Source organism: Lagenorhynchus albirostris, chromosome 4 (assembly GCF_949774975.1).
Source record: "Lagenorhynchus albirostris chromosome 4, mLagAlb1.1, whole genome shotgun sequence".
In the NCBI taxonomy this organism is placed as follows: Eukaryota; Metazoa; Chordata; class Mammalia; order Artiodactyla; family Delphinidae; genus Lagenorhynchus; species Lagenorhynchus albirostris.
In genome coordinates this window covers 129,842,689-129,855,884 of record NC_083098.1, presented here as the reverse complement: position 1 = coordinate 129,855,884, position 13,196 = coordinate 129,842,689, and the positions used below count along the sequence as shown (strand labels likewise).

General features: G+C 38.9%; 1 protein-coding gene across 2 annotated transcripts in view; it reads right to left on the bottom strand.

Annotated features, from left to right (window-relative positions):
* Nucleotides 1–13,196, bottom strand: part of AFG2A (AFG2 AAA ATPase homolog A) — a 338,551-nt gene that overhangs the window by 281,422 nt on the left and 43,933 nt on the right. The window lies entirely within an intron of this gene.

Here is a 13,196-nt window from a genome sequence, read left to right as displayed (position 1 = left end):
AAAAAAACAACAAAACTTTTCCTATATATGTTTATGACTCCAAGCTATAGTTGGAGTTTTAGAGTCCTATGGTTACACACAGAGGAGCAGAGTTAACCCTACCTGGGGGAAAAAAATTAACTAAAGACCTAAATGTACATGCTAAAACCATAAGCAACTCTTATAAACTCTTAGAAGAAAATATACAGTAAATCCTCCTGACCTTGGATCTGGCAATACTTTCTTAAATGTGACACCAAAGTCAAGAAAAAATAGAGACACTGGACTTCACTGAAATCAAAAACTTTTATGCTGCAAAGGACATTATCAAGAAAATGAAAAGAGGCAGCTCACTGAATGGGAGAAAATATTTGCAAATCATATATACCTGATATCAAATATAATAAAGGACTTGTATCTAGTACATATACAACTCAATAATAAATAAAAAACAATTAAAAATGGGGGAATGCACAGGTTGCAAGATGATGGGCAAAGTGTATAGGGTTTCTTTTGGGGATGATGAAAATGTTCTAAAATTAAATGTAGTGACGCCTGTACAACTTTTTGCATATACTAGACCACTGAATTGTACCCTTTAAATAAGTGAATGACTGATAGGTGAATTATACCTCAATAAAGCTGTTACCAAATATATATACATATATTTTTATATGAAAAGGTAAAAGAACCATTTCTGAAAAATGAGAACCACTATGAACCAAAATGCTAAATAAAATATTCAGTCATTCGACAAACCTTTATTTAGTTGGTACTATTTGCCAAACAGAGGGGACACAAAGATGAATAAGACAAAAGAACCACAAGGCATATATGTGTTAGCTTTGTGTGTGTGTATTAGGAATCATATTACAAGATCTTTGGTAACTGAGAGGTCAGAAAGTAATTTTTCAGGCAGAGGGGAGGACAACGTACAAAAATACAAAATGGTTTAACAGAACAATGTAAGATGAAAGTGAAGAAGGCACAAGCCAGGTTACGAACACCAAACTAAAGAGCTTAGACTTCATCTTAGAGGTTATCAATAGGGAGTTATGTTGATGGCATTTAAGACAGTTTGGGACAGATGGACTACGGGACAAGATCAGGTGAGTGTGTAATTACTCTGTATCTGTGTAAGCTGAAGTGAAAAGGTGGTACCACAAAAGAACACATTAACCCTACCAATGATTTCCTTTACTGTAGATGAAAATCTGTGTTTTTAGCAAATACTCATCAAGTATTTACAGGCTTTCTTCAGAGATACTGTGGGTTTGGTTCAAGACCACTCACAGCAAGGCGAACTTCGCAATAAAGTGAATCACACAGATTTTTTGGTTTCCCAGTGTATGTGAAAGTTATGTGTACACTACACTGTAGTCCATTAACTGTGCAGTAGCATTATGTCTAAAAAATAATGTACATACCTTAATTAAAAAATACTTTATTGCTAAAAAATGTTAATCATCATCTGAGCCTCAGTGAGTCACAATCCTTCGCTGGTGGAGTCTTGTCTTGATGTTGATGCTGCTGACTGACCAGGGTGGATGCTGAAGGCTGGGGCAGCTGGGGCAGTTTCTTAAAATAAGACACCAGTGGGGCTTCCCTGGTGGCGCAGTGGTTGAGAGTCCGCCTGCCAATGCAGGGGACACAGGTTCGTGCCCCGGTCCGGGAAGATCCCACATGCCGCGGAGCGACTAGGCCGGTGAGCCATGGCCGCTGAGCCTGTGCGTCCGGAGCCTATGCTCCGCAACGGGAGAGGCCACAGCAGTGAGAGGCCCGCGTACCGCAAAAAAAAAAAAAAAAAAAGACAGCAGTGAAGCCTGCCACATCAATCAACTTTTCCTTTCACAAACAATTTCTCTGTAGTATGCGATGTTTGACAGCATTTTAACGACAGTAGAATTTCTTTCAAAATTGGAGTCAATCTTCTCAAACCCTGCCACTGCTTTAACTAAGTTTATGTAAACTTCCAACTTCTTTGTTGTCATGTCAACAATTTTCACAGCATCTTCACTAGGAGTAAATTCCATCTCTAGAAACCACTTTCTTTGCTCATCCATAGGAAGCAACTCCTCAGCCATTCAAGTTGTACCATGAGATTGCAGCAATTCAGTCACATCTTCAGGCTCCACTTCTAATTCCAGTTCTCTTGCTATTTCTACCACATCTGCAATTACTTCCGCCACTGAAGTCTTGAATCCCTCAAAGTCATCCATAAGGGTTAGAATCAACTTCTTCCAAACCCCTGTGAATGTTGGTATAGACCTCTTCTGTGAATCATGAATGTTCTTAACGGCATCTAGAATGGTAAATCTTTTTTAGAAGGTTTTCAATTTACTTTGCCCAGATCCAACAGAGGAATCGCTACCTATGGTAGCTATATCCTTGCAAAACGTATTTCTTAAATAATAAGACTTGAAAGTCGAAATGATGCCTTGATCCATGGCCTGCAGAAGGGATGTTGTGTTAGCAGGCATGAAAACAATATTAATCTTGTTGTACATCTCCGTCAGACTTCTTGGATGAATTGTCAATGAACAGTAATATTTTGAAAGGAAGATTTTTTTTCTGAGTATTAGGTCTCAATAGTGGGCTTAAAATATTCAGAAAAGCATGTTGTAAACAAATGTATTGTCAGCCAGGCTTTGCTGTTCAATTTATAGAGAGCACAGGCAGAGTAGATTTAGCATCACTGTTAAGAACCCTAGGATTTTTGGAATGGTAAATGAGCACTGGCTTCAAATTAAAGTCAACAGCTGCACTAGCCCCTAACAAGAGTTAACCTGTCCTTTAAAGCTTTAAAGCCAGGCACTGACTTTTCCTCTCTAGCTATTAGAGTCCTAGATGGCATCTTCTTCCAATATAAGGCTGTCTCATCTACAATGAAAATCTGCTGTCTAGGGTAGCCACCTTCATTAAACCATCTTAGCTAGATCTTTCGGATAACCTGCTGCAGCTTCTCCATCAGCACTTGCTGTTTCACCTTGCACTTTGATGTTATGGAGATGGCTTCTTTCCTTAAACAACATGAATCGACATTTGCTCGCTTCAGACTTTTCTCCTGCAGCCTCCTCATCTATACCACCCTTCACAGAATTGAAGAGAGTTTGGGCCTTGCTCTGGATTAGGCTTTGGCTTAAGGGAATGTTGCAGCTGGTCTGATCTTCTATCCAGACCACTAAAACTTTCTCCACATCATTCATGTGTTCACTGGAGAAGGACTTAATTCCCTTCAAGAACTTTTCCTTTGCATTCACAACTTGGCTAACTGTTTGGCACAAGAGCCCTAGCTTTTAAAGGCCTATCTTGGCTTTTGACACACCTTCTTCACTAAGCTTAATCATTTCTAGCTTTTGATTGAAAGTGAGAGATGTGACTCTTCCTTTTCCTTGAACACGCAGAGACCATTGTAGGTTTATTAACTGGCCTAATTTCAATATTACTGTGTCTCAGAGAATAGAGAGGCCCAAGGAGAGGGAGCAAGCCAGGGGAACAGATGGTTGGTAGAGCAGTCAGAACACACAACAATTACCGGTTAAGTTCACCATCTTATACGGGTACAGTTCGTGGCACCCTAAAACAATTACAATAGTAACATCAAAGATCACTAATTAAAGATCACCATAAAAATATAATAATAATGAAAAAGTCTGAAATAGTGCAATAATTACCAAAATGTAATACAGAGACACAAAGTGAGAAAATACTGTTAGAAAACTGGCTGACAGACTTGCTCATCACAGAGTTGCCACAAACCTTCAATTTCTTTAAAAAAAACAAAAAACACCAGTATCTGTGAACCACAATAAAGTGAAACACAACAAAATGAGCTGTGCTTGTACTGAGTACTGATCAACTATACATACAAGTGTGGCATTTTCTTCTAGGACAACCTCAACATTATTTATAGATTCAAAAGGAGACACCCAACAGAAACTGAAAATTAAGAGTTCTCTATTTATAACCTGAACGGAAAAGTGTTCAATTTCATCAGTGTTAACTGGGATCAGAGCTGAGAATAGAAATTGGTGATCCTTCCACTCATTTCTCCTCCTATTGAACCCGGAGAAAAGTAAGGTATAAAAAGAAAAGTGGAATGAAAGAGTTAAACTTCTACAATATTTAATAATGGTAAAACTAAAATCTTGATTTTGACACAGAGTATTTGCTGGTTAAAAGTAATCTACTTCGAGAGCTTCAAGATGGCGGAAGAGTAAGACGCAGAGATCACCTTCCTCCTCACAAATACGTCAGAAATACATCCACAGGTGGAACAACTCCTACAGAACACCTATTGAACGCTGGCAGAAGACCTCAGACCTCCCAAAAGGCAAGAAACTCCCCACGTACCTGGGTAGGGCAGAAGAAAAAACAGAGACAAAGAATAGGGACGGGGCCCGCACCAGTGGGAGGGAGCTGTGAAGGAGGAAAGGTTTCCACACGCTAGGAAGCCCCTTCGCTGGCGGAGACTGTGGGTGGCGGAGGGGGAAAGCTTCGGAGCCGCGGAGGAGAACGCAGCCACAGGGGTGCGGAGGAAAAAGCGTAGAGATTCCCGCACAGAGGATAAGTGCCGACCGGCACTCACCAGCCCGAGAGGCTTGTCTGCGCATGCGCCGGGGCGGGCGGGGCTGGGAGCTGAGGCTCGGGCTTCGGTCGGATGCAGGGAGAGGACTGGGGTTGGCGGCGTGAACACAGCCTGAAAGGAGCTAGTGTGCCACGGCTAGCTGGGAGGGAGTCCGGGAAAAGGTCTGGAGCTGCCGAAGAGGCAAGAGACTTTTTCTTCCCTCTTTGTTTCCTGGTGCGCGAAGAGAGGGGATTCAGAGCACGGCTTAAAGGAGCTCCAGGGACGGGCATGAGCCGCGGCTATCAGCACGGACTCCAGAGACAGGCATGGGACTCTAAGGCGGCCATCAAGAAGCCTGTGTGCGAGCACAGGTCACTATCCACACCTCCCCTCCAGGGAGCCTGTGCAAACCCGCCACTGCCAGGGTCCCGGGATCCAGGGACAACTTCCCCGGGAGAACGCATGGCGTGCCTCGGGCTGGTACAACCTCACGCTGGCCTCTGCCGCCGCAGGCTCTCCCCACATCCGTGCCCCTCTCTTCCCCTGGCCTGAGTGAGCCAGAGCCCCCCCAATCAGCTGCTCCTTTAACCCCATCCTGAGCGGGAACAGACGCCCACAGGCGACCTACACGCAGAGGGGCGGGGGCACATCCAAAGCTGAACCCCGGAAGCTGTGCGAACAAAGAGAAAGGGAAATCTCTCCCAGCAGCCTCAGGAGCAGCGGATTAAATCTCCACAATCAACTTGATGTACCCTGCATCTGTGGAATACCTGAATAGGCAACGAATCATCCCAAATTGAGGAGGTGGACTTTGAGAGCAACGATATATATATTTTTTTCCCTTTTCCTCTTTTTGTGAGTGTGTATGTGTATGCTTTTGTGTGAGATTTTGTCTGTACAGCTTTGCTTTTACCATTTGTCCTAGGGTTCTGTCCTTTTTTATAACTTAAAAAATTATTTTAAATTATTTTTTATTTTAATAACTTTATTTTATTTTGTTTTATCTTCTTTCTTTCTTTTTTTTCTCCCTTTTCTTCTCAGCCATGTGCAGGACAGGCTCTTGGTGCTCCAGCCAGGCATCAGGGCTGTGCCACTGAGGTGGGAGAGCCAACTTCAGGACACTGGTCCACAAGAGACCTCCCAGCTCCACGAAATATCAAATGGCAAAAATCTCCCAAAGATCTCCTTCTCAACACCAGCACCCAGATCCACTCAAGGACCAGCAACCTCAAGTGCAGGACACCCTATGCCAAACAACTAGCAAGACAGGAACACAACCCCATCCATCAGCACAGAGGCTGCATAAAATTATTAAAAGGCCACAGACACCCCAAAACACACCACCAGATGTGGACCTGCCCACCAGAAAGATAAGATCCAGACTCATCCACCAGAACACAGGCACTAGTCCCCTCCACCAGGAAGCCTACACAACCCACTGAACCAACCTTAGCCACTGGGGACAGACACCAAAAACAATGGAAACTACGAACCTGCAGCCTGTGAAAAGGAGACCCCAAACACAGTAAGTTAAGCAAAATGAGAAGATAGAAAAACACACAGCAGATGAAGGAGCAAGATAAAAACCGACCAGACCTAACAAATGAAGAGGAAATAGGCAATCTACCTGAAAAAGAATTCAGAATAATGATAGTAATGATCCAAAATCTTGGAAATAGAATGGAGAAAATACAAGAAATGTTTAACAAGGACCTAGAAGAACTAAAGAGCAAGGAGAAATGAACAACACAATAAATGAAATTAAAAATTCTCTAGAAGGGATCAATAGCAGAATAACTGAGGCAGAAGAATGGATAAGTGACCTGGAAGATAAAATAGTGGAAATAACTACCGCAGACCAGAATAAAGAAAAAAGAATGAAAAGAATTGAGGACAGTCTCAGAGACTTCTGGGACAACATTAAATGCACCAACATTCGAATTTTAGGGGTCCCAGAAGAAGAAGAGAAAAAGAAAGGGACTGAGAAAATATTTGAAGAGATTATAGTTGAAAACTTCCCTAATATGGGAAAGGAAATAGTTAATCAAGTCCAGAAGCACAGAGAGTACCATACAGGATAAATCCAAGGAGAAACACGCCAAGACACATATTAATCAAACTATCAAAAATTAAATACAAAGAACAAATATTAAAAGCAGCAAGGGAAAAACAACAAGTAACACATAAGGGAATCCCTATGAGGTTAACAGCTGATCTTTCAGCAAGCCAGAAGGGAGTGGCAGGACATACTTAAAGTGATGAAAGAGAAAAACGTACAACCAAGATTACTCTACCCAGCAAGGATCTCACTCAGATTTGATGGAGAAATTAAAAGCTTTACAGACAAGCAAAAGCTAAGAGAATTCAGCACCACCAAACCAGCTCTACAACAAATGCTAAAGGAACTTCTCTAGGCAGAAAACACAAGAGAAGGAAAAGACCTACAATAATAAGCCCAAAACAATTAAGAAAACGGTAATAGGAACATATGTATCGATAATTACATTAAATGTAAATGGATTAAATGCTCCAACCAAAAGACATAGACTGGCTGAATGGTTACAAAAACAAGACTCGTATATATGCTGTCTACAAGAGACCCACTTCAGACCTAGGGACACATAAAGACTGAAAGTGAGGGGATGGAAAAAGATATTCCATACAAATGGAAAACAAAAGAAAGCTGGAGTAGCAATTCTCGTATCAGACAAAATAGACTTTGCACAGCAAAGGAAACCATAAACATGAAGCAATTGACAAAGGATTAATCTCCAATACACACAAGCAACTCATGCAGCTCAATATTAAAAAAACAAACAACACAATCCAAAAATGGACAGAAGATCTAAATAGACACTTCTCCAAAGAAGATATACAGATAGCCAACAAACACATGAAAGAATGCTCAACATCATTAATCATTAGAGAAATGCAAATCAAAACTACAATGAGATATCATCTCACACCGGTCAGAATGGCCATCATCAAAAAATCTACAAACAATAAATGCTGGAGAGGGTGTGGAGAAAAGGGAACCCTCTTGCACTGTTGGTGGGAATGTAAATTGATACAGCCACTATGGAGAACAGTATGAAGGTTCCTTAAAAAACTAAAAATAGAACTACCATATGACCCAGTAATCCCACTACTGGGCATATACCCTGAGAAAACCATAATTCAAGAAGAGTCATGTACCCAAATGTTCATTGCAGCTCTATGTACAATAGCCAGGACATGGAAGCAACCTAAGTGTCCATCAACAGATGAATGGATAAAGAAGATGTGGCACATATATACAATGGAATATTACTCAGCCATAAAAAGGAACAAAACTGGGTTATTTGTAGTGAGGTGGATGGACCTATAGGCTGTCATACAGAGTGAAGTAAGGCTGAAAGAGAAAAACAAATACTGTATGCTAACACATAAGTATGGAATCTAAAACAAAAAACGAAAATGGTCAGAAGAACCTAGTGGCAAGATGGGAATAAAGATGCAGACCTACTAGAGAAGGGACTTGATATGGGGAGGGGGAAGGGTAAGCTGGGACAAAGTGAGAGAGTGGCATGGACGTATTATACACACTACCAAACGTAAAACAGATAGCTAGTGGGAAGCAGCCACATAGCACAGGGTGATTAACTCAGTGCTTCATGATCACCTAGAGGGGTGGGATAGGGAGGGTGCAGGGGAGGGAGATGCAAGAGGGAACAGATATGGGGATATATGTATAAGTGATTCACTTTGTTATAAAGCAGAAACTGACACACCGTTGTAAAGCAATTATACTCTAATAAAGATGTTAAAAAAAAAGTAATCTACTTTTCCAAATGTGCTTTCCTGTTCAACTGTTATTACTTAAAACTATAAAAATGCTCGAGTAGTTGGCAGGGAAGACTGGGATCTTGTAAGTGATAGAAGACACTCTTCTGTCTAGACAACAAGAAGCAAAATCAAAAGAAATCAAATTCAAAACCCTGCCAAGGACCAATATGGAATTAATAGAATTTCTACAGGTTGTACTATCTATTCCAAAAAAAAAAAATCTGTTATTTAGTAAAGCATCATAGAAGCCCTCAATCTTCTGAGTCTGTAAGAAATAAAATATAGAATACAGTACTGCTTTTAAAAAATAGAAACTCAAATTCCTTCTAATTATCCTGAGGGTACAAGAAGAATAAAATGTAATTATGGTCAATTAAACTATTTAACTCATATCTCTGCACCAGAAAAGTAATGCTAATGAGCTCATCCTAGGAAATTCAACTCACTTGTCACATTCTGATGTTCTAGTCTCATCTGAAAAAGTGCCAAATGAAAATACAGCTGCAAATTTTGAATACGTAGCGAAACAGATAACCTTTTGATTATTCATATAATTAAGAGGTTTGCTAGGTTTTAAAATGGGAGTAAATGAGGAATGTTTATTTAAATAATGACATTTGGTAGACACTCAATTTGACCACCAACTACCTCTAAGTTTAACCTGGATCCAAGACTGCAGACGGGTTTGGGGCTATACGGGTAGTCCTGAGGCTCTGCCTGCAGTTCACTTTACAAAAGTGGGTTCATGTGAAAGTAGAGTCCTATTTTTTTAATTGGCTTTTGGCTTATTCTGAACCAAAGGTCCAAATTCTGAAAACTGCAATCCAAAGGTAATATCAAAAGTGTACAGATGGGGCTTCCCTGGTGGCGCAGTGGTTTAGAGTCCGCCTGCCGATGCAGGGCACGCGGGTTCGTGCCCCGGTCCGGAAAGATCACACATGCCGCAGAGCAGCTGGGCCCGTTAGCCATGGCCGCTGAGCCTGCGCGTCCGGAGCCTGTGCTCCGCAACGGGAGAGGCCACAACAGTGAGAGGCCCGCGTACCGCAAAAAAAAAAAAAAAAAAAAAAGCAACATGTTCTGCATAAAACATAAAGGATTACTGTATATCCTTCCAGAATAGACAGCTTAACACTATTATAGACATCTGTATTCCAAAACTGTTAAATTCACTAACAGTAGTAAATTCACTAAAGAAATTAGTTGCTTTATAAAATATGAAAAATATGAAGAATGTTTCATGAGGGTAATAATGGCCTATATTGTACTTTGGTACAGAAGAAGGATGATACGCTCTTTTTAAAATATTTTTCAAATATCTGAAATTGACCATCTAATATGTTTTTTCATGAAAATTAGTTATTTGCTCATTTATTCGACAAATACTGATTGGACATCTATTATGTGCTAGTCCTATGCTAAGTACTAAGGATAAAAATAAAAAGTAAGAACTTCTGGTCTTATGGAACTTCAAATTCATTTAAAAGCCATCCAGATATACCCTTGGTCTAAAAATTTAACATTTTTATAGGGAGGAGAAGAGACATAACTGATAGCTACCTTTCATTTTCTTTTTAAATCTCTATTCATCTAAAACTTATCCAGTATTATTCCTTGTAATAAAGAACTTTTCAGTGAAGAAAATAATCTAGTGGAAAGTAAAAAGAGAAAAGGACTAAAGTGAAAATAAAATGAGATTTTGCTTAAGTTCTTTGCAATTTTACATTTTTATCACATGATTAAAAATTAGAACAACCTTTCTGGGGTAAAAAAAAGAAAACGATATTTGTCACAAACTTTAAAAATCACATATTTTAGTCTAGTAATTCCACTTCATCAAAATCAAAAATGCAAAGATTTGGACACAAATATGTTTATAACTATATGAGAGAAAAATAGAAAAAAACCCTAAATATCTGAGAATGGAAGAAAGATAAAACAATTACAGTTTATCAACATAACAGTCTATTATGCTGTCAATAAAAAGATGTTTGCCAAGAAATTTTAGAGTAGAACATTTATCATATAACTTTAAATGATAAAAGCAGAACATAAAACTATATATATCCTAAGATTAACTATATTAAAATACCTATATGCACAGAAGAAAATCTACAAAATGCTAAAAAATCTATTGGAACTGTGACAAAATATTAACAGTTATCTCTGGGTGAAAAACTGAAATTTCACAATGCATATTAGCATATTCAAAGATTCTAAGGATTCCTCAAGTAAAGAAATATATTTGACTTTCATCACTGATTAATTGTAAAATACATTTGACTTTTAACACACCAATTGGTATAATCACCAATTCAGAAAGTCCAAAAAAAGGAAACATTACATTTAAGTAAGTGGCTAACACTTGTAGTCTCCTGAAATTAATAATGCACTATATTATAACTGGCAACATTCCAACCTTAAGACATTTCTTTCAAACTTTAGCAAGTGTGATTTAGAAGGTTTAATTTCACACACTAAAATCTTTTCTCAAAAGATGCTGAATGCTCACTTTGCTATTAAAAAAAAAAGCCTGCAATTAACTAGCTACTTTAAACAGATTTTCTATAGCAAAATAAATATTAAATCTTCTGCAGAAATAATTTGGAGATATTTTTGTAGGTGTAATAGCCAGAAATCAGAAGAGTGAACTTTAGGAATCCAATTACAGAAATGTTGACTTCTCAGGAAAATTTTTACAATCTGAAGTGAGCATGAAAAGCAATATAAGGAAGTCCTCTGACCAAGGCTAATCACTTTGGAGCTCATGAGTAACATCATAGTACACCATGGACTTAGACCAAATAATGAAACGCCAAATGGAAAATGGCACAAGTCCATGGATTGTAAATACTGTATCAAAAGAAAATAAAGGAAAAACTCTTTCATTAGAGCAATTAAAAGTGCAGTTGTAGTACCAGTTCCTATGATGAATAAATCAGTTCAGCAGTTCTAAGAGTGGACAGCCACTGTTTAAACACATTCTTCATTGGCAATAACTTTAAGTTTAAAAGCTGCCTGTAGGTTTCCTTAGCTCCTAAACTTTTTAAATCACTAAAATGTTTTGGGATGGTGCAGTTGGTTATAACCCTATCCCCTGAAATTTTCACATGAGGCATTTAATGATTAGGTGTCTACCTGACCCGTTATATTATGTTACGGTACCCAATAAAATACAGATAAATACTGCAAATATTCATACCAATCACTGTCCCCGAACTTTAGACCATAAGTTCCAAAGAAGTGAAGTTTCTACTAACCCAACATCAATCATTCATCATTCTATAATTCCATTTGTCAAATTATTCATATGAAATGAGCATGTTCTGCTACAGAGCTTCTGAAAAACCCCAAAGTTGAGCTTTCAGTAGTAAATTTGAAAATGTTTCAAAAAGAATTCAAAATCACATTAAGCAGCCTAAACTAGCAGTTAGTCCTTGGGAATGTTCTTATCTCCAGGGTACTGTTTCCCAGCCTAAACTTACAAAACAACTGTGTTCTATAAGAAGCTAACAAGTGCCTGCTTCACTTAGCTTTTGCTAATGACCATAAAATTTAGTGGCTCAAAATAACTTTATTATTTCTGATAATTCTGAGGGTTAACTGGTTTCTCCTGGTTGGGGCAAACTTTGATTGGAGTGGGACAGTCTAGCATGGCATCACATGTCTGACAATTGGTGATGACTAGAATGAGGGGATCTCAACTAGGAGGGCTCATCCCTGTTCACACAGTCTCTCATCCTCCAGGAAGCTAGTACAGATTTCTTAACAAAGCTAATGCAATGGCAAAGACCAGCAAGAGAAGGCAAGCCCTAAGCGCTTTCAAGCCTGCTTGCATTATGGCTGCTAACACTCCACTGGCCAAAGCAAGTTACATGGCCAAGTGCAGATTCAAGGATGGAAAACTTGACTCCCTAGCGTTTAGCTACAAGACTGCAATGCGAAAGGGCAAACACAGTGAAGGGAAGAATTTGTGGTCATTTTCTGCAATCTACCACACTGCAAAATGCTGCAAGTCTCTGCTCCACGTGGTCCATGGTGAAATAAGTTTAAATAACAGCTCTCTTTTGACACTTCAAAATACATATTGACATATTACAATATAATATAATGCAGAACACACTGCCAATGCTTGTTTCAATGTTCATTTTCTAAAAATACTAATATATTCAAAGAAAACTATAAAGCCATCCCCCACCCCCGAATATTAGGCGGTGTGTCACAGGTGACGTAACAGGCGGTCCATGCATAAAAGGTAACTTCTGTTGCCCTTGTGGTGATCTCACTGAAAACTCTACAGAGACAGTCAATGATGAAGTATATGTAAAAGAACCCAAGGAAACATCAAGCATCATTAGTAGAAAGAATCATAACTAGAAGATTTTCTTTTGTTCTAAAATTAGCCTAGTTGACATTTTCTGGTAAAACTAAACATGGAATTAGTATACAACCCAGTAACTGTACTACACTTGGGTATTTGTTCCAGAGAAATAAAAACTTATATTCACACAATACCTGTAGAAAAATGTTCATAGAAGCTTTATTCATAATAGCCCCAAACTGGAAACAAGCCAGATGTCCTTCAACTGGTGAATGGTTAAACAAACCGTTGTACACATATACCATGGAATACTACTCAGCAAAAGAAAGGAACAAACTATTGATATATAACAACTTGAATGAATCACCAGGGAATTACAGTAAGTGAAAAAAACTAATCCTAAACAATTATATAATGTATAATTCCATTTATATAACACTTCTGAAATGACAGAATTTTGGAAATGGATGCATGAACAAGGTGGGTGTAGTTATGAAAGGGCAAAGC